Source organism: Neovison vison, chromosome 13 (assembly GCF_020171115.1).
Source record: "Neovison vison isolate M4711 chromosome 13, ASM_NN_V1, whole genome shotgun sequence".
Lineage (NCBI taxonomy): Eukaryota > Metazoa > Chordata > Mammalia > Carnivora > Mustelidae > Neogale > Neogale vison.
The window spans coordinates 111,883,478-111,907,325 of NC_058103.1; the positions used below are offsets into that span (position 1 = coordinate 111,883,478).

Genomic DNA, 23,848 nt, shown 5'->3' on the forward strand with positions numbered 1-23,848 from the left:
AAATCAGGAAAAGATGGTACAAACTAATATTCTATAACAGTATCATATAGGAGAACTCATAAGCAAAATCCTAAATAAAACTTTTGTATTTGATCCAACATGAGTGTACATATTTACCCAAATTGGATTTATCCCCAAAATAAAATAGTGCTTTAAAAGTATAAAAACCTATCAGACTTTTGCTTCCAGGAAAAAAGAAAAAAAGAAAATGGATAGACTTACCGTCCCTCTTACTCCCACTAAATAAAACTAAAAACTTTGGACATAATATATAAAATAAACACATACAAAGCTCTGAAAGTTGGAGATGGCACAGTGACTAGTGACTGTGACTTTTGACTCAAAAACTGATGAGTTTTATGGGTTTTATGGGTTTTCTGTTTGCCTCCAATATCCCAAACTTAACATTACAACCCAGAGATATCAATGGCGCAGACAAGAAAGGCTCCAGGGAAAACTTACTCTCTTTAGCAGAGGAACCAAGAGGAACAGGCCACTCAGACAGAAACATTCAGATGATAATTAACCCACTCCAGCCAAACATCACACACAAAAAATCCTGTGGCCCCCATTTCCACTCCTGTCAGTGAAGGTCAAAAGGAGTACCTAGACTTCTACCTTTGTTGGACTGTAATGATTACTCCAACCCTCCATACTGACTTGAGTGCTGTCAGAGAAGACCAAGTAGGGAGTTGGAAATCACAGTCAGCCTGAACTTCTCCCATATAAAAGTAGTAATGAGAAATCCTTTCCCTCCTCATTCGAGTTTTATTTAAAGAGACCTACTGGAAAATAAGAACTTTCATAACAAAAAGCTCAGCCATAACAAAAATCACCCCCTCAGTATCAGTGGTGTCTACACAGGAAGCAGCAATTAGGCACCTGTTCCCTTCTAAGCTAGGGTAGTATAAACAGAGACCCAGTGGAAGAGTGGGAAGGCTCAACTCCCAGTCATGCCCACCGCAGTAATAAAAAGTTCCTCCTGCTGGGTGTCTATGAACACCTAGAAAAAACAAACAAACAAACAAACAAACAAACCTAAATTTCCATCTCCACCTAGAAGAAAGGAGTCCCAGTTCTCATTCAAGTACTGGAGCACTGTCAGACAAGATAAAATGCATGACTTAAGTAAGACCCAAAGTCTTTTTTTTTTTTTTTTTTTTTTTTAAAGATTTTATTTATTTCTTTGACAGACAGAGATCACAAGTAGGCAGAGAGGCAGGCAGAGAGAGAGGAGGAAGGAGGCTCCCTGCCGAGCAGAGAGCCCCATGCGGGACTCGATCCCAGGACCCTGAGATCATGACCCGAGCCGAAGGCAGCGGCTTAACCCACTGAGCCACCCAGGCGCCCCAAGACCCAAAGTCTTATGACAGAATCCTCCAAATGTCCATATTAAAATCATTTGTCATACCAGGGACCTCAAACCAAATGAGAAAAGACAAGTTACCATGTGATAATCCAGATGTTAAAAGGATCTGAATTAGGCTTTTAACACAGCCAATTAAAAATGTTTCAATAATATTTATAAATATGTCTGGAACCAATGAATAGAAAGTTTCACTGAAGGAGCAGTCTCAAAGAAATTGAAGATATGTAAAACAAATGGAAAATTTAGAAATGAAAAATACAGCAACTGAAATATTACCAAGTGGATGGACTCAACAGCTACGTGAAAGAAAAATCAGTGAACTTGATATAAAACAGTAGAAATTACACAGTCTGAACTACAGAGCCTGAAAACAAGTGTTACGGACACTTGGGATTATGATTAAAAAATGTTAAAATATTCATCTCACTGAAGTCCCAGAAAGACAGGAAAAAGAAGAATAGAATTCTGAGTCTACTCAACTTTTGCTTTAACAATATATCAGACTGAGTAGCTTAAGCAACATTTACTTTGCATAGTCCTGGAGACTGCAAAGTCCAAGATCAAGGTGCCATCAGATTTGATTCTTGGTAAGATCTCTCTTCCTGGCTTGCTGAGGTCCATCTTCTCATTGTATGCTCCTGTGACAGAGTGAGCTTTGATCTCTCTATTCTGATAACACTGATCCCACCATTGAGCCCTACCCTCATATAACCTCATCTAAACCTCATTAACTCTGAAAGGCCCTATTTTCAAATACAATTAAGTAGGAATTCGGGCTTCCTCATCTGCATTTTGGGAGGACACGTTCATAACAGAGCTGGAAGTGTGTTGAATAAAAAATGCCTGAAAAATTCAAGTTTTGTAAATGCTAACCAAAACATAAGTCCGCAGAACAAGCTAATAAACCACACTCGGGAAAAAGTGAAAAATTCCCGTCAAGACAGATCACAAACTTCTGAAAACTAAAAGCAAAGAAAAAATGTTGACAGTAGGAAAAGATATGGCACACTATCTATAGGGGAGAAAAAATGTGAATGAGAATGGATTTTCTATCAGAAACCATAGAGGCAGAAAGGAATGGCGTAACACTTTTCAAGTGCTGAAGAAAATGATCAACCTAAGATTACATATTCAGTGAAAACATATCCTCAGGAATGAAGAGGCAATCAAGACATTCTCAAATGAAAGAAAACAGACTTTATAACCAGCCAACTTACTTTAAATGAATGGCTGAAGAAAATTTTCTGAACAGAAAGGAAGGAGTCTTGAAACAACCAGAAAGGAGAGTGAACAATAAAAACAAAACTATAGGTATATATAGTATGCTTTCCTTTTCCTCTTGAGTTTTCTAGATTATGTTTAATGGTTGAAACAAAAAATTTAACACTATCTAATGTGGTTCTTAATGTATACAGAGGAAATATTTAAGAAATTTTACTTTAAATGTGAAAGAATAAAGTAATATGGTGGTAGATAAGGTTTTTGCACTTCCCTACAACTGGTAAAATGTATTCACCAGCCAACTTTGAAAATTATGTATATGTAATGTGTAGTAGGCAAATTAATGGTCCCCAGAGACAGCTGTGTTAATAATTCTTGGAACCTGAATAATTTATTTACATTTAAAAGGGAAATTAAAGTTGCAGACAGAACTAAGTTTCATAATCACCCAATCTTAATATTGGAATATTATCCAGGGTTATCTAGTGGGTCCAGTGTAATCAGAATGACACTAGAAGTGGAAGAGGAAGGTAGATTAATGAAGTCAGAGTGATGCAATATTAAAAAGCTCAATACACAGAGTTGGTTGATCGTCCAACTCTGGGTTTCAGTTTAGGTCATGATTTCAGGGTCATGGAATTGAGTTCTGTGTCTGACTCTGTGCTCAGCAGGGAGTCTAGTGGGAATACTTTCCATTTTCCTCTGTCCCTCCCCTCCTCAAATAATAAATAAACCTTTCAAAAATTGCTCAGCACACAGTTGCTGGTTTTGAAGATAGTGGAAAATGTTTATGAGCCAAAAAATATAAGTACCAACTACAACCTGGAAAAATCATTGAAACGGATTCTTCCCTAAGCCTCTAGAAAGGAATACAGCAGTGCCGACACTTTGACTTTAGTCCAGTGTAGCTATAACAGACCTGCCACCTTCAGGATTCTAAGATAAAAATTTGTGTTGTAGTTTGTGGCAAATTTCAAGGAAGCAATAAAAACTTATTCATAACACGATAACAAGAATTGTTACTCAAAATGTTATACAAAGAGATACACTGAAAAACTCAAAGTGTACAAGCAATCTATAGAAATGTAGAAAAGACAGACAATGAAAACCAGAGAAAACAGAAGACAAAGAATAAAGTAGCAGATTTAAGCCTTATCAATAATTGCACTAAATATAAATGGTCTAAATATATCAAACTCAACACACACAAAACAGACAATCACATTAAAAAATGGGCAGAAGCTATGAACAGACACTTCTCCAATGAAGACATACAAATGGCTATCAGACACATGAAAAATTGTTCATCATCACTAGCCATCAGGGAGATTCAAATTAAAACATTGAGATACCACCTTATACCAGTTAGAATGGCCAAAATTAGCAAGACAGGAAACAACGTGTGTTGGAGAGGATGTGGAGAAAGGGGAACCCTGTTACACTGTTGGTGGGAATGCAAGTTGGTGCAGCCACTTTGGAGAACAGTGTGGAGATTCCTCAGGAAATTAAAAATAGAGCTTCCTTATGACCCTGCCATTGCACTCCTGGGTATTTACCCCAAAGATACAGGTGTAGTGAAAAGAAGGGCCATCTGTACCCCAATGTTTATAGCACGGTCACCAAACTGTGGAAAGAACCAAGATGCCCTTCAATGGATGAATGGATAAGGAAGATGTGGTTCATATATACTATAGAGTATTATGCCTCCATCAGAAAGAATGAATACCCAACTTTTGTAGCAACATGGACGGGACTGGAAGAGATTATGCTGAGTGAAAAAAGTCAAGCAGAGAGAGTGAATTATCATATGGTTTCACTTATTTGTGGAGCATAACAAATAACATGGAGGACATAGGGAGATGAAGAAGAGAAGGGAGTTGAGGGAAATTGGAAGGGGAGATGAACCATGAAAGACTATGGACTCTGAAAAACAATCTGAGGGGTTTGAAGGGGTGGGGGGTGGGAGTTTTGGGGAGCCTGGTGGTGGGTATTATGGAGGGCACATATGGCATGGCGCTGGGTGTGGTGCATAAACAATGAATTCTGCTACGCTGAAAAGAAATTAATAAAAAAATTAAAAAACACAATAAATATATCAAATAGAAAAAAGCTTAATAGATAAAAAATATCATTACCTAACTATATGCTCAGGAACTCAAATAAAATGATATAGACAGGCTAAAAGTAAACAAATGGGAAAAGTTACACTATACAATCAAAAGGATATAGTAGCTAACCTAATATCTGATAATGTAGACTTTAAAGCAAAAGAAAACTAAGAGAGACTCATATGTATAATGAGATAAAGGTAAATCAACCAGGAAGACAACAATCCGAAATGAATATAAACCAAATGTAGAGCTGCAAAGCACGTGAAACAAAAGCTGATATAACTAAAAGTAGACAAATCCGCAATTGTCAGTCACTTAAATCCCCACCCTACTCTGATGAGAATAATCAATGAAAATATTAATACATGAAAAGGTATACCATATTCATGAATTGAAACCCCTGAGATACAAATTGCAAACTGTCTCCAGATTTTATTCATACACATACACACACACACACACAAACACACACTATAATACATATACATATGTAAAAATATACATACTATATGTATGTGTGTATATATAATATATAAATTCTTTTTTCACGACTTATAGTAACCAAGACTGTGTGATACCAGTAGAAAGAATTAAACATTGATCAATGTAACAGAGTAGAGAACCTCGATAGAGACCCATACAAATCTTTTTATGATTTTTATTTGACAGAAAGAGACAGAGAAAGAGGGAAGACAAGCCAGAGGAATGGCAGAGGGAGAAGTAGGCTTCCTGCTGAGCAGGGAGCCCAATGCAGGGCTCAATTCCAGGATCCTGGGATCATGATCTGAGCCGAAGAAAGACACTTAATGACTAAACCACCCAGGCACTCCACAGATCATTTTTTATAAGGATGCAAAAGCAACTCAGTGAAGATAGACTTCTAAATAACTGGTGCTCAAGCAACTGGATATTTATAAGCAAAACACCACCCTCAACCTAAACCTCATATCTTAATGTGAAAATTATCTTGAAATGAATCATATTTAAGTTTAAAATAAAAATTTTTAAAAACCTTAACTCAGGAAAAAGTCTTCAAGACATAAAACTGGAAAAGTTCTTAATCATGACATCAAAAATACGATACAAAAATAGAGAAGTCAATAAGTTGGTCTTAAAAAATTTACTCTTGGAAATCCCATGTAAAAAGGATTTAAAGAAAAGCTATACATTGGAAGAAAACATTTGCAAACCATATACTAAACAAAGAACTAGTACCTACAATACATAAAGAACTCTCAAAACTAAACAGCAAACACCAACCATACACACACAATTAGAAAATGGACAAAAGACACAGAACATTTCACTGAAGAGGACATATGAATGACAAACAAGCATATGAAAAGATGATCAGTATCACTAGATATTCAGGAAATGCAAATTGGAGCCATGATGAAATGCTTCTATGTATTAGTACAGTTAAACAACAAAAACATTGACAATACCAAATTCTAGAAAGGATGCAGTGAAACCGGGTCTTTTATACATTGACAATGTAAGATATAATAACTCTCAAATAGTTTGACCATTTCTTATAAAATTAACTATATGTCTACAGTACAGGCAGCAATTGAACTCTTTGGCCTTTATCCTGGAAAAATTAAACATTCACACAAATCTTACAAATGACCATAACAGCTTTATTTTAATAGCTTCAAACTGGAAACAACAAAAATATCCCTCAACAAGTGAATAGTTAAACTGTGATATATCCCAGGGTTACATTAGTATTCCTTAAATACCACTCACCAATAAAAATAAACTGATACACGTAGCAACTTATATCTCAAGGGCATTATGTTAAAGAAAAATCCAGATGACAGATACTACATGAGTCCATTTATATATAATTCTACAGATGGAAAACAGATTAGCTGTTGCCAGGGGTTATGCAAGGTTAAACATGGGGAGGGGTAGATGAGAGAGACTACACAGCAATAGCACAAGCATGATGGAGTAGTTCTGTATTTGGATTGTTATAGTTTTATGATCTACATATATGATAAAATGATGTATTTACATACATTATACTAATGTCAAATTCCTGATCTTTATATTCTACTCCAATTACACAACATGTAAATATTGAGGGAAACAGAGTAAAAGTTATATGTGATCTCTATACTATCTTTTCAATATTCCATTAACCTATTATTTTTTAATTTAGCAGCTGGACAAAAAATTTGAACAGACACTTCACAAAAGAAAATGCATGAGTGGCCAAAAAGCACGAAAATTATGCCTGTCATCATTAGTAACTGGGGAAATAAAATTTAAAACCACAATTAGATACCATGACATATCCTGTAGAATGGCTAAAATTAAAGAATAAAAATAACAATGTTGGTAAGTATGTGAAGAAAGTCAAACTTGTTTACCCTGTAATCACACTGGAAAACAGGTAGTTATTTATTAAAAATTTAAACATGGGGGCACCTGGGTGGCTCAGTGGGTTAAAGCCTCTGCCTTCAGCTCAGGTCATGATCTCAGGGTCCTGGGATCGAGCCCGCATCGGGCTCTCTGCTCAGCAGGGAACCTGCTTCCTCTTCTCTCTTTGCCTGCCTCTCTGCCTACTTGTAATCTCTGTCTGTCAAATAAATAAATAAAATCTTTAAAAAAAATTTAAACATGGTACCAAAATATGGAAAGAGCCCAAATGTACATTGACAGATGAATGGATAAAGCAGATGTGATTTTATAAACACACACACACACACACACACACACAAACACATACACACAGAGGAATATTATTTAGCCATCAAAAACCTGAAATCTTGCCATTTGCAATAATGTTGCGGGAACTAGAGGGTATTATGCCAAGCAAAATAAGTCAGAGAAAGATAAATATCCTATGATTTCACTCATATGCAGAATTTAAAAACAAAACAGGTAAACATAGGAGAGAGGAAGGTAAAATAAGACAAAGGAGGCAAATCATAGGAGACTTATAACTATAGGAAACAAACAGGCTTGAGGGGAGGTGGATGGGGAGAAGGGGTAATTGGGTTATGGGTATTAAGGAGGGCACTTGAAGTAATGAGCAATAGGTGTTGTATGAAACTGATAAATCACTAAATTCTACCTCTGAAAATAATATATGTTAATTAAATTGAATTTAAATAAAAAATTAAAAAATTCACTCTGAAAAAAATTTAAACACCGTACATTAAAACCTAAATGTGGACAAATTTTATTTATTATTTATTTATACGTGGTACATTAAAACCTAAATATGGACAAATTTTATATATAGAATAAACGTTATAGCTATATGCATATATATATATATATAGGTATATGTTCTGTGTAAATTTCCATAAGACACAGAAAGCATAAATGATCACAAATAGGAATGAAAAATGTGTCACAACAGAAGAAACAACAACAAAGCAAGAAAATGTATTTGCAACATACAACAGAGGATTAGCTTTGCCTCTGTAAAAGAATTTGAAAAACAGGTAGAAAAATAAATTTCATGTTGAAATGCATTTCCCAAGAGGAAATTAACATAGGAAAAGGCACTCAAACTGTTCAGTGAGAGGACTGTGTAAGTTAACATTAAGCACTCATATCTTATTTCACTACCACCGGAACAGAAAAGAAAATGAAATATCTCAGACTGTCAAGTTGTTATGGATGGAAACTTCCATGAAGTACTGTTAAAAATGCATATGAACACTTCTGAAATTGAAATCACAGTTTCTAAGAAGGTTGAAATTTGCTCACCCAATTGCCCAACAACTTTGTTAGGTATGTAATATGAAGATAATCTTATACTTATGTAGCAGATTACAAATAAAAAGACCTTTATTTCTCATCGGAATATGGAATATGGAATACCAGATTTTTCCTATTAACAAGGAATAATTTTGAAGCACTTATGCGGTAAAATACATTTGAATGAATTAATTAGACCAATAGGCATGAATGTAGTTTTTTTAAACATTTTAACATCTTAATTTTTTTCATGTTCCAACATTCATTGTTTATGCACCACACCCAGTGTTCCATCCAACACATGCCCTCCTTAATACCCACCACCAGGCTCACCCATCCCCTCCCCTCCCCCTCCTCCACAACCCTCAGTTTGTTTCCCAGGACCCACAGAAAGTAGTTTCTAACGTAACACTGAGTTTAAAAAGCAAGTTCCAGAATTATCTAGTCTGGAATGCTCGTTCCGGCAGCACATATACTAAAATTGGAACGATCTAGAGAAGATTAGCATGGACCTTGCGCAAGGATGACAGAATTATCTAGCAAGGCATCATTTCTATATTTATGGACAGTAAAATTATAATACATTCTGGAAGAATATACTTGTGATTTTTTTATGGTGATTGTCCCTAGGAAAGGAAGGAAAGACTAGAGCGTGAAATAACCTTTAAAGTCGAGCCGCAGCTCCTTTCATAGCTCCCTATTTACTACCAACAACCCATTCCATTCTTCCCGGCCTCCCATGACTGGCTCCTGGTGCCCTCAAGTATTCTTTGGCTTTTCCATTTACCAAGATACCTGATCATTGACACCTGGGGCAAAGCAGAGTACAGAGAAAATAACATGCGAACAAAAATTGCTTGCTGGAATCTTCGTTATCTCAGAACCAAAAAGGTTTTTTTGCTTTGTGGTTTTCTTTGTTTTTATTTTGTTTCTTTGTTTTTTTTAGAGGTCATGTTGCCTAGTGGGCTTCAAATTTGGTTCTGAGAAGCCCTGAGCTCCTGAAGAGCTTCACTGGGCGAGGAAAGGCTTGGCACCGAGGACTCGCACCCACCACCCCGGATTGAAGCAGAGCAGTTCTGACAATCTGCTTTATAACTGGGTCAGTGCTCTTAAAAAGGAGAACAAAAACCCCTGGAACTTAGGCATTGACTTTACTTTCTTATAAGAACATAATAAAGTCATTTTCTTGCAAGTCATGTAACTCTTCTGTGTTTAACTGATTTGACGTTTACAGAACTTCCAGTGCAACAGGAAACTGTTAAGGAAGGTATGTAGGAGCCCTAGGTTCCTAACATCTACCTCATCATATCATAGAAACAGGAGGACGCTTTTTCAACTGTCAGGTCAAAATGAAATGATAATTATGCTTCATTTACCAATGCAGCAATTCTGGTATAAATTCAGGGAGAAAGGAGAAGGTCGTGCTCGCTCCATCAAATTTTAGTGTGCATCACACTCTGCTCTCTCACCAGGAAGAGTAAAAGTCATCATCAACTCATACAGGCAGAACTCTTTGATTCATTTATCCTAGCGATAACCCTGTAAATAAGCATTATGTGTTAAAGAAAGTGCAATGGGGTGTGAGCTTTTGGAAGGCGACTGTTTAATACGAAGTTGCCTGAAGAAGAACTAAGTCATCAAGCTTTCCATCCTTGCCTGTTAGCTATGTAATCTCTAATGGAAGTCATTCATGAAGCTAATAAGTTCTCTGCAAGGAAATCACTTTAAAGAAAAGGGGGGGTAAGTAATTATATTAGGTGCCAAAGTTCATGAGGAAGAAAATTCACAACAAAACAACTCTGATCTTTGCTCCAGGCTCTGCTTAATGGTCCAGAAAACTAATAATCATTAATTTTCACAAAAGATGTCATATGGCTAGAGCTATAATGTTCAAATAATATTCAATTACATTTTTCTTCTGATGAATGAAAGCCTCTTTTAATCATTTTGAAACCAGTTACCACGAAACTCATTATTTTATTCTTGCAATCTCTTCACTACAAGTCTTCAAAACATAGACAGGGATTTCACTTCCAAGGATATACACTGAAAACACAGAAGTTGATTTTGCATTCACATCTCATTCGACCTAACAAACAGAATAATGACACTTTTTTCTACCCCTCCTGGCACAGATTTTTGTAAAGTACTATTTGTCTCTTGCAGAATTTCCCAGATTCAAATCTATCTATTAATATTTCTACTTTTAACAGAAGACCTGCAACCATACTTAGGACATTTAGAACAGACCTCTTCTTGACAGCTAATGCCTAAGGAAGATGGTGTTGCCACAAAACAGAGGGACTTTGATAGGGAATGTTTTTCACAATCCATCTGAACAGATTTGGCAGGAAGTGAGGGATTATTCACCCATAGTATCTCTGGACCCACCCCTGCAATTTATAATCCACACTATTTCAGGATTATACTTCTTATCAAGGAGTGCCTGCACACACAAAGCTAACAGTACATGGATTATTCTGAAGATTAAAAGCAAAAGTATTTCTATCAGTCGGAAAATAGAGTTTGTCCAAATTTTGCCTCTGCTGGCAAAGAACCTCATACCTTTAGCTCTGGGTTTTGTAAACCTTTAGTTGGAGGCTAAGGCAGTGACACATGGAAAAGATCCGAAGAAACATCCGTCAATGCAGGGGTGCAGAGGATAAAAAAGGTAGTGGGTTATCCTCATAAAACGTGGAGAGGACAGGAATCACACTCTAGGTAGATGAATTGGAAGTCTGCACCCACATTCCAGGTTCTGACTCTCATTCCATAGACCAGATTTCCTCCCAGATGAATGTATAAAAGAAAACAATCCCAAGATCGAACAGCCACATGGAATGCTCCCTCTTTTGAATTTGCTTTTGAATGCCTCTGTGTATAGAGTTGTTGGAATCTGTAGTATTCCCCATAGCAGACTCATTCTCCTGTAATCATGGAGTCGAACCATGAAGAAAAATCCAGCTGACTGTATGTTTTTACCTCTTTAATCTGCTGCCACTAGTTTTCCATCAAAATAATAGAAATGGAGAGAAAACATAAAGTTACAACTAAATGAAAGACACGCCCCTCTCCTTTGATCACCAATAATTCTTACCTAGTTTTGGAGGTAAATCTACATTCTATGACAGGGTGGAGAGGAAATCTGGTACACTTTGAGACAGTATCAAATCTACTACATACTTGATAATTTTTTCTTCACCTACATTGTGATTTTAATTTAAAGGGTTTGCTAAAATACATTTTTGTAGAAGTAGCAGAAAAACTATTGTCAAGCCATTATCTTCAAAAATCTGCTACAGAATCAAAAACAAAAGAGGCTTGAAAAATTCTATCTGAAGCATGTTTTACTGTTTTGCAAGGTGTGGTATCACACAGTCACAGAAACCATCATTCTCTCTTTTGCTCGTACCGGTTCTCAGTAACTTAGTATAAAGGATTAAATTTTCAATTCCCTCAAGATTCAGCTCAAATCCTCTAATGAGAACTTTCATTTCAAACGATGTTTTGCTCTTTTTATATAATCCTAGAATGAAAATAAAGAGGGCTTAAGAGATGGTCTAATCTAGTCTCACGTTTCCTTAAAAGTAGACAGCAAAACCATCTGGAAGTAATGGGAATAATGCTATTTAATATAAAAGTTTGAGAGAAAACTATTTCCTGTACGTGTTGTCTATCACTCTAATCCCTTTTAAACTAATAGCTGAGTTTTCATGCTGTAGGAAAGCAGTGTCATTGAAAGCCAATTCTCCTCCAGTACTCAGTTGGGTTCCAAAGTTGGGTTAATACCACACATTTTATTTTATTTTTAATATTTTATTTATTTATTTGACAGAGAGAGAGAGATCACAAGTAGGCAGAGGCAGGCAGAGAGAGAGGTGGAAGCAGGCTCCCTGCCGAGCAAAGAGTCCGATATGGGGCTCGATCCCAGGACTCTGGGATCATGACCTGAGACGAAGGCAGAGGCTTTAACCCACTGAGCCACCCAGGCGCCCCAATACCACAAATTTTAAAGACTGCCTTATTTTACTGCCTCTCTGCAGATGTGAGCTCCTTCAAAAAATGGGAGCCAGGTGATCATCTTTGTAACAAGTTCTATATTTTAATTCTATGCCTAGCACATACTTGTATACATCAAGTAATACAAGTGTGTCAGACACTACGTGAGACAGGCTTGGAAATGTTTATATTGATTTTTGAATGATTATCATTTACAATACAAATTTTCTTTTGTTATAACCTTTCCCATACCCTTGTACCAGGCAGTCCTTATTTTCAGCCTTATTCTGTTCAATTATTAATATATTAAAAAAAAAAAAAGTCAGGGGCACTTGGGTGACTCAGTACGTTAAGCTTTCAACTCTTGATTTTGGCTCAGGATTGTGGGGTGGTGACCTGTGTTGAGCTCCATGCTTAAGCTGGGTGTCTCCTTGAGATTCTGTCCCTACCCTGACTCTTTCTCTCTCTCTCTCTCTAAAACAAATAAATATTTCGAAAAAAAAAATCAGAAAGTCAGATTGTGACTTAGGTATTTAATTTTTACATGGGAAATATTTCAAATAAAGAAAACCATCAAAAAAATTAGTCACAAGTTGTTTTTTTTGTTGTTTTTTGTTTTGTATCAATGAAAACAAGTACTTAAGTGATATACTGGCTAACTTTCTGATATTGTTTTTCCAAAAATATATTTCATTTCAACATGGTCAGTTGATGTCTACTGCTTACTAAACTGTGAGCTACTTTGGAGAATTTATTTTTCCAGGACTGCAACATCATTCTAAAAGTATCTTTCATTATACAGTATAGGACCATATGGGGGGGGGGAGCAAGGAGAGTGCTTTTTCTGTCTTCTCCATCTTGCCTAACTGCTACTGTCAGTACCACTCTGGATGCAACTTTCATGGCTATCTAATGGCCATTAAACACGTGTTGGGGAAGATCATCAAAAAGACAAAGGCTACTGGATTTGTGAGCTGAACCAGGGCATTTGGAGCCTCCTCACCCTCTTCCTTATCCTTAGGAATGTGGGTTCCATTTACCTTCCTGTTCCCAGAGGCTGTTTCAAGGTCATAGCCTTGAGATAGTGATGTAGTGTTGAAAACACCTGCGCAGTATACATGCCTGAGCAAAACTTTAGGGCCTCTTTATGAACTTTTAAGGATTGGAGGGTGGCATGGGGATCCATTTGCTTTGTTGCCAGACAAGACAAGGCTCATGTGGAGCCTTATTCAAGCTCCCACCCACCAAAGTGGAATGGTCGGACTCTTTCTTTAACCTCTCCCAGTCCTGAGTACAGGAGCAAATTTCAGATCTGGAAAGCATCCAAGAGGGTTGCAAACCAACAACACACCCGCCGATTTGACATTCTGGCCAGTCTAACCCTGAGTCATACGGTAGTTATCTATTAAATATCTTCTCAGAGGATGAATGGAAGAAAAGAATGACTGGAAAAAGAAACTTGTTGGTTAAAAAAAATACGAAGACCTATGAAACAGAAAGGATTCACTTTATTTGAAAGGATGACGTTTCAGTCGCAACTAAAGAAAATAAGAGAAAAAAAAAATGTGTGTGACATGATGCTTCCAGGCTACATTTATTCTAAGCAAGCCCATCACAAGCTGTTAAGCTTTCAAAACTTAAACACTTCAGCAGCAAACCTGAAAATAGTTTTACTTGATGTATTTTTTAAGGATTAGAAGACTTTAGGTGGTCCTTGGGGTATTTTGAGTTCTTGTTTTAATATTTATTCACTTCCAGATGACTGGAGGACAAATAATTCATTTTTATAAGAAAGGAAATTATCCACCCTGACAACCCAAATTCTAGGCTTCAGATCCTGCTCTCTATGCATCATCTCTTAATGCTATAAACGTGAATCTCAGAGGTCTTATAATTCTTTCTCATTCCAAATGAAGGCAAATGCTTCTGAAATAGATTCATTACATTACTTATATCTACTGAGTCAAGGGATCTGAAAATACTGCTATACCAACAAATAGAATTATTGTAACTCATTACGACGACACCATGAAGGATGACTCTAGTACATGTTGCAGTCATTGGATTTAAGAACAAAATATCTAGCTGGTGACCATCCCTACTTGAGTGAAACCCAGGCATCTCAAATTCAGTTAAGTTTAAAAACTGAACTCATCTACTGTTCTGCTAATCTTACTCCCATATTCTCTTTGTGTAAAGGATGGCAATGGCTTCCACCTCGTCATGAAGTCAAAGCCTTGAAATTGCCCTCAATTTTCTATTCCATTCATTCCATTCACCCCCAAATTCAGCTAGTCATTAAATTTGGTGGAACCATCTCCTAAACCTCTCTCTTACTCACACTCTTCCACCCAATCCTATCACTACCATAGTACAGATTTTCTTGATTTCTGAAACAGTATGATTTTCCTGCTCCTGTATTTTTGTCACAAACCAGAAATGTCTTTTGTCATTGTGGTAAAGGGTGTTGTTTGATTTCAAGCGTTCTATTCCTTTCCCATGTGACTGCTTTATGATAGGACACTAAACTTTTGTTTAAAAATGAATTGGCCAAAAACATGTATATCTTCTCCCTTTTGTCACTTAAGTGATAGTAAGATTAAACATATAAAAACTTTAGAATCAAAGAAGCAACATTAAAGAACCTGAAGTGTAAACTTATTCCAAAGAACGCTTCACAGATTCCAGACTATAAAGTGTTGGGATTGGGGGGACAGTAAAGAATATAGACCAAGAGAAAGGAGCTGAAAGCAAGAGAATGATTTACTATCTGAATATAGTATTTGGAGCCCCAGGTCCTGTTATCCACCAGGCACAGTCAAGCTGTCCCTGCCCCAGGAAGGAAACTCGAGGTTTATTCTCATAGAAAAACTGAGAAGTATGGACCCCAAAACTCCAGGTAAATGATGAGAATGAGATAAAAACAGCAAAATTAAATAAAATCCTTTATATGAACTACTGAACTATCAGACCCCTTGCTCAATCTACTTCCAGAGCCACAAAAGCAGGGAAATGCTTTTTCAAAACTGTTCAATTAAAGTTTTGAAGGGCCGGGCGGGGGTGGGAGGTTGGGGGAACCAGGTGGTGGGTATTAGGGAGGGCACGGATTGCATGGAGCACTGGGAGTGGTGCAAAAACAATGAATACTGTTACGCTGAAAAGAAATAAATTAAAAAATAAATAAAGTGTTGAGAAATATAGGTGAGAAAAATTTCTCAAAAGTCAGAACAAGAAGGGGCACCTGGGTGGCTCAGTGGGTTAAAGCCTCTGCCTTCGGCTTAGGTCATGATCTCAGGGTCCTGGAATTGAGCCCACATCAGTCTCTCTGCTCATCAGGGAGCCTGCTTCCCCGCCCCCCCTCTGCCTGCCTCTCTGCCTGCTTGTGATCTCTGCCTGTCAAATAAATAAATAAAATATTTTTTTAAAAAAAGTCAGAACAAGAAGAAATGAGCAATGAAAAAATGAATTTAGAGAGGAATCCTGGATATCCACTCTCAAGTTAAAACAATTCCACAGAGAAGAACAAAGAAATTTGTGGAAAATAAATCAACTCAAGGACTTAAGGGGGAAAAAAGCTACTATGGACAAACCATCTCCAAATATGAATATGATCCCTCCAATCCCCCCAAAATTTTTTTTAAACTCCTATGGATTCCTTCTCAGATAGTTATTGACCTCCACAATTACAAAGAGCTAATTACAAAAAGAAATAGAGTCAAGGAAGCATATGAGAACAATAAAAGCAATTCCCAGGATGGTTCCCAATGGACATCCCAGGAAGAGTGATGAAGGAGGGATCCAGATCAATGAGCCAATAATATTGATAGTTGTCTGATAGGGTATGATGGTCCACATATGGAAAAAAACAATTGGTTATGGAAATTAAGCAAACGAAGGAACAAGGAAATTGATAATTCTAGGTAAAATGAAAGATGTTCAAGTAAATTTAACAGAAGAATTCTCAAGTTTAAAGTAAAAGCTATATTCGTATCATGGTAAACATAAATGAGAAATGTGAAATAGAGAGCAATGGGAGGGTGAGGAGAGGAGAAATATGTTGAGTTTAATGCATATCTACTATTAAATCTACTAGTTATTGAGAATCAAGGGCCAGCAATATAAGCCATTATTTTGATATATGGAAGCCAAGATACTTTTGAGAGGCTGTTGTGAAATAAAGTTCTTTAAAAAAAAAAAAAGAGAGAGAGAGAGATAGAAGAAAGGCCTACTCTAATTCTATTAAATGTCTTTTATATCAAGGATTAATACAATACATTCTTGAGCTCCGTATTGCTGGAAAAAGAAAAGCGAGGGATGAAGGAGGAAAATCCCCTGGATCCCTATAGGATTAATTTATTAGAAAACAACAACAACCTAAAACTACTCAACATGTAAAAGTCCTTTGAAGAAAATTGAGGAAAACCACCAAATATGCTAAGAGCTGAGGCAGACTACCCTTTGGAAGATGTACCACAGGAGGCAGAAAGAAATCCTCAACCTTCTAAAGAAGCCAGGAAACAAAGGAAATCTTAGAGGACAGCTGACTTTACCTGACTGGGGATTTAATAAGGACATTCCCATGAGGCATCTGGACCTTAAAATAAGAGGTGCAGATGTGTTGGAAAGGCTTAGGGGAGAGAGAAGAATAAACAAGTTTGTGATGATTCACTGGAAGCAAAGACATTCATGCTGTCATCCTTATCTTGTGTCCTTTAGGCTCTTTTCTTTCTTTCTTTCTTTCTTATTTTTTTTTTTTTTTTGAGGGGAGAGTTTGATATTAATATCTGGCTCTTGGTTTCTTTCTGTTAACATCTTCTTCTGTATCTTTGACCTTCATTTGACTTTTACTCATCCAGTGAAATTCTGTTTTGCTAAATTTCCTTTAGTTTCCTTGGTACTAGAATCTCAGCAGATTTTGTATTTTGACCCATTTTCCAGCTTTGTTTTTCAATTGGAAAGTTTCATGCACATATGTATGAAAATGTATTCATTCTATATTGTAAAGTAAAATGTAACAGGTTGCAAAGCAGTATATTTGGTGTCAGTTCACATATGTAGGATTAAATCCCAAATGGTGTATGTATACATACATACATATATCAGACACTTAGGTGCTTATTTCTGTGTGGTATGAGTTCTTTTTGCTTACACGTATTTTTTCATGAACATGTGTCACATACACATGAGAATTTATTTTTCCAGGACTGCAACATCATCTTTCATTATACAGTATAGGACCATATATGAGAGGGAAAAAAAAAAATAGCAGAGAGTGCTTTGCCTAACTGCTACTATAAAACCAAAATTTTATAAGTAAGAGTCAAATAATTTGCAGCCATTTTATAATGGCAAAGGCATTTATAATGGCATTATAAAAGTTCTTGATGGAAGAACTAAAAAAAAAAAAAAAGAAAGAAAAAGTAAACCTCAAGTTACCTCTGGTTCTCTTAGCCAGAGGAACAAAACTGACACTGCAGAAAATAAATAAATAAATAAATAAAACAGTAAGTTCTCTGAATATGTAAATTTTAATGATAAATTAGGCCAATTTTGTTGAATTATAAGTCCTTCAGCCAAAATTTTTACTTAAACCCTTTATAAGTACAGACAACACATGTTTAGTTGTTAATTCCAGCATTCCTCAGTCATTTGTGTGGATTTCTATTTCTCTCTGATATGATTTTGCTGCTTCCTCAAAGATTTCTTTTAACATTTCTTGGATTGAGATCAGCTAATGTCTTTTATGCTCTAGCTGCTTTTAAGTTTGTTTGTTTGTTTTTTATATTTTGGCAAAAAAAAATCAAATTTATATATAACCATAAAAGATCCCAAATAACCAGTAGAATCCTGGGGAAGAAGACTTCAAGCTATTATTATAAATCTCAAGTAATCAAAATTGTATGGTACTAGCATAAAAACAGACAAATAGATGAAAAGAACAGAAAGAAAAGCCCAGAAATAAACCCATGCATATATGGTTAATATTAGTTTTCCATATATGAGAAGAAAGCCAAGAATATTTAATGCAGAAAAGATAGTCTCTTCATAAATAGTGCTGAGAAAATAGGATATTCACATGTAAAATAATGAAACTAGACCCTTATACCACCCACAAAAATTAACTCAAAATGGATTAAAGACTTAAATGCAAGACCAGAAACCATAAAACTTCTAGAAAAAAAACTGAAAAAAAAAAAAAAAAACAATCCTTGACATGGGGCTTGGAAAGACTTTTTTTGGATATAACACCCAAAGCACAAGTAACAAAATGTAACAAACAAGGGCAAGTATATCAAACTAAAAAGCTTGTGTTTAGCAAAAAAACTATCAACAAAATGAAAAGACAACCTAAGGGATGTGAAAAATATTTGCGAACAATTTATCTGATAAGGGGTTAATATCCAAAACACATAAAGAACTCCTGCAACTCAACAGTAAAATCCAATCCAATTTAAAACTGGGCAAATGGAATCAAGATGGTAGAGTGGGAAGATCCTGAGCTCACAGGGACATAAGAAAACCTACAGTTACATATAGAACTATCTCTGAGAACAAACTGCAGAGGAACAGATTAAAACCAATTAAAGGTATAAAGAAAAAGCACATTGATTGGTAGAAGGGGCAGAGACAGTTTTGTCAATACCCACACCTGTGGTGTGACAACACGCATGCAGGAAGGTTAAGAAAAAGGAGTCCCAAGCTCAAAACTGGTCTTCAAGTCCCTGGGGACAGGCATTGGGAAGACACCTATAAGGTTAGGTCAGGAGAGCTAGAGAGCAGTAGGAAATGGAGATTCTATTCTTACGAAGTGTGCCTACAATCTCACTTGCTCTGAGTCCCAGTGCTCTATCTGAAGGAGATCCATTGACTAACTTTAGAGTATGTGCCAGACGAAGAGGTATCTTCTGGAAGAGTCTTCGAGGACAAAAGCACTGGCATGTATCTTCCCCCATCCCACTTGTCTTTTACCTAGCTGGCCCAGCACCCTTGAGCACCATTTCTGACACTCTCAATCTACTGTGCTAGTACTGCTTACTCAGCACCAGAGCCCCTCCCAAACAGCTCCCTACCCCAGGGCTCTTGGCAGGCTCCCACCCTAGTGCTCCTGGTAGATAGCCTTGCCTGCCACCAGAACCCATCCCAAGCATGACTGTCGTGGGGGGCCAGCACCACTCTCTAGAACACCTGTAACTAGCCACAGCCAGACCTCATGGCAAGCCATGCACAATGCCTAAAACAGCTGCAGTCAGGCCTCTCAGCTAGATGGGGCAGGGATCAGTTCTACTCACCAGCCTGGCCATAGCAGTTGTAGCCAGACCTTGCAGAAAGCCATGCCAGGGAAGAGCTCTGCACACCAGATTCCACACCAGTTGTGAACCAGCCACAATAGAATAGTGTACACAAGCCACACAGGGGATAATCTTGGGGTACCTGGCTCAGGTAACCAGGTGGATTTGTGCTATTGGGCCCCACAGGACACCTTCTGCACAAAGCCAATCCTTTAAGACTGGGAGATCTAATCGATCTACCTAAATCACAGAAACAGACTTAGCAAAATGAGGAATATGCCCAAATAAAAGAATAAGATAAAAATCTCAGGAAAAGAACTAAGTGAAATGAGATGAACAATACCAGACAAACCGTTCAAAGTAATGGTCATAAAGAAGTTCAATGAACTCAAGAATGTATGAACATAATAAGAACTTCAACGAAGATGGAAAAATTCTAAAAAGAATCAATAAGAGCTGTGAAAGACAGTAACTGAAAAATACCCTAGAGGGAATCAATAGCAGATTTGATTAGCTATCTACAAGACAACATAGTAGAAATTAATCACAAAGAACAGCTAAAAATTTTATGAGGATACTTTAAGAGAACTCTGGATAACATCAAATATAGGAGCATTAACATTATAGAGCTTTCAAAAAGGGATGATAAAGAGAAAGAGATTAAAAACCTATCTGAAAAAAGAGCTGACAAATTCCCTAACCTGATGAAGGAAGGAGATACCCAAGCCTAGGGAGCACCGAGTCCAGAATAAGATGAATCCAAAGGGACCTGAACCAAGACACATTATAATCAGTGTGCCAAGAATTAAAGAAAAAATATTAAAAGCAACTAGAAAACAAAACAAAAACAAACCAAACTACTTATACAAGCCATCTCCCACAAGATTATCAGGTGATATTTTAGTAGAAACTTCATAGGTCAGAAGGGAGTGGCAAGATATATTAAAAGTACAAAGTGCTGGGTCACCTGGGTAGCTCAGTCAGTTAAGTATCTGACTGCAGCCCAGGTTATGACCTCAGGGTCCTGGGACTGAGCCCCAGGCTCATTACTCAGTGGGGAGCCTGCTTATCCTTCCGTCACTCCTACTGCTCACTCTCTTGCTCTCTCAAATAATAAAATATATTTTTTTAAAGTGAAAAATGCTAGAGAGCAATAACACAAGCACAAGAAAGGAAACTTTCAACCAAAAGTACTAAATCTGGCAAGATTATCACTCAGAATTAAAGGAGTGATGAAAGCTTCTCAAACAAAAGCTACAGGTTCATCAACATCAAATCAGCCTTAATAAATGTTAAATGTACTCCTGTAAACGGGAATGAAAATGCCAAAATTAGATATTTAAAAATTATTAAAAAAAGAATTCTCACTAGTAAATATAAACATATAGTAAATGTAGTAGACCAATCTGCTACATAGCAACTATGAAGGTTAGAAGACAAAAGTAGCAAAAATTATCTAGACACATAATAATTACTTAAGGAATATACCAAATAACTGTCTAAATATGTCTAATAAATAATTAATAATAATAAATAAATATGTCAAATAAATGTCTAAAATATGACATCAAAAATATAAAGAAGGTGGGGGAGTAAAATCTTGGTGCTTTTAGAATGCACTTGGACTCAAGCAACCACCAATTTAAAATATGCTGCTATATGTAAGGTACTATTTGTAAACCTCATGATGATCACGAGCCAAATACTAGAAATAGATACACAAAAAATAAACAGAAAGGTATAACACTAAGACACCAAATCATCAGGGAAGAGAGCAAGAAAGAAACAGAACTACAAAAACAATCAGATCACGACAAAATGGTGGGAAGTATGTATCTGTTAATAACTACTTAAAATGGAAATGGACTAAATGCTCCCATCAAGAAACACAGGGTGGTTGAATTTTTTAAAAACCCACTTATATACACTATGGAGTATTATGCCTCCATCAGAAAGGATGAATACCCAACTTTTGTAGCAACATGGACGGGACTGGAAGAGATTATGCTAAGTGAAATAAGTCAAGCAGAGAGAGTCAATTATCATATGGTTTCACTTATTTGTGGAGTATAACAAATAGCATGGAGGACAAAGGGCGTTAGAGAGGAGTAGGGAATTTGGGGAAATTGGAAGGGGAGGTGAACCATGAGAGACTATGGACTCTGAAAAACAATCTGAGGGGTTTGAAGTGGTGGGGGGGTGGGAGGTTGGGGTACCAGGTGGTGGGTATTATAGAGGGCACAGCTTGCATGGAGCACTGGGTGTGGTGAAAAAAATAACGAATAATGATTTTCTGAAAATAAATAAATTGGGAAAAAAAACCCACTTATATGCTGTTAACAAGAGACTCACTTCAGATCTAGAGACATATATAGAAAGAAAATAAAGGAATAGAAAAAACATAGAAACCTAAAGCGAGCTGAGGGTTATACACATGACAGAATAGACTTTAAAATAAAGACTAACAAGAAAAAAAGAAGGGCATTACCTAATGATAAATCAATCCAAGAAGATTTAACACTTATAATTATCTATATACATAACATAGGGGCACCTAAATATATAAAGAAAATATTGACATAAAGATAAACGGACAGTATAAAATACCAGGGGATGTTAACACCCCACTTCCATCAATGGATAATTCACCCAGGCAGAAAATCAGTAAGAAAACAGTGGACTTAAATGACGCAGACTAGATGGACTTAATATATACATAATATTCCACCTGGAAACAGAACACATTCTTTCAAGTGCACATGGGGAATTCTCCAGGACAAATCACATGTTAGGCCACATAACAGTTCTCAATAAATGGGAGAAGGCGGAAATCACATCCAGCATCTTTTCTGACTACAATGGTATGAAACTAGGAGTCTATTACAAGAGGAAAAAAATAAACTAGGAAACAAAACTACGACAACAAAACCATGAAGGATAAACATACTATTACACAACTAGTAAGTTAAAGAAATCAAACATGAGATCAAAAATACTTTGGGACAAATGAAAACAAAAACAGTTCAAAATCTGTGGGACACAGCAAAAGTAGCTCTAATGGTTACAGGGTTATACAGGACTACCTAAAGAAATAAGAAAAATCTCCATTTATCAGTACACCTAAAGGAACAAAAGAACAAACAAGTTCCAAAGTTAGAAGAAAATAAAGATCAGAGCAAAAATGAATAACTTAAAAATGATCAGTGAAACTAAAAGCAGCTTTTTTTCTGAAAACAAACAAAACTGACAAACTTTTAGCCAGACTCATCAAAGTAAGACAGGGCCCACATAAACAGAATCAAAAAAAGAAAAAAAAATGATACCAGAGAAATACAAGGGGTAGTAAGATACTACTACAACTATGTCCACCAATGACACGACTTAGAAATGAATTCCTAGAAACATACAATCTTCCAAGACTTAATCAAGAATAGAAAATCTGAACAGAATGATTAGTAATGGAATTGAATCAGTAATCCAAAAACTCCCAGAAGTCCCAAGACCAGATGACTTCATAGATAAATTTTAAACATTGAAAAAGTTAATACATGTACTTCTTAAACTATTTTAAAAAACTCAAGAGGAAGTAACGCTTCCAAACTCATTCTGTGAGATCAGCATTTCCCTGATACCAAAACCAGACAAAGACACCAGGAAATAAGGAAGGAAGAAGAGAAGGGAGGGAGGGAGGAAAAAGGAAAGAAAAGGAAGAAAATTATAGGCCAATATCCCTAATGAACACAGAGGTAAAAATCCTCACCAAGATATTAGCAAACCAAATTGAAAGATACATTAAAAAGATCATATACCACAATCAAGTGAGATTTATCCCAGGGATACAAGGATAGTTCACTACCGCAAATTAATCAACATAATATACTACATTAACAAAGAAGAGTAAAATTATCAACCATGTCAAAAGATGCAAAAAAAGTGAACTTGATAAAATTTAACATCCATTTATGATAAAACCTCTCAACAAAATTGCATAGAGGGAACACACTTTAACACAATAGAGGCTATATATTACAATGCTATTGCTAATATTATAACCAACAGCAAAAAGCTGAAAGCTTTTTCTCTAAGACCAAGAACAAGACAAGGATGTCCACTCTTACCACTGTTGTTCAACACAGTAA

At 36.4% G+C, this 23,848-nt stretch overlaps 1 protein-coding gene and 1 non-coding gene across 3 annotated transcripts in view; one reads left to right on the plus strand and one right to left on the minus strand.

Moving 5' to 3' along the window:
* UNC13C (unc-13 homolog C) overlaps nt 1–23,848 on the minus strand; it is a 599,404-nt gene that overhangs the window by 478,477 nt on the left and 97,079 nt on the right. The gene's annotated exons all lie outside the window — the stretch shown is intronic.
* On the plus strand, nt 8,873–8,980 carry LOC122894888. The gene has a single exon (XR_006381893.1). It is a non-coding gene; the product is annotated as a U6 spliceosomal RNA (small nuclear RNA).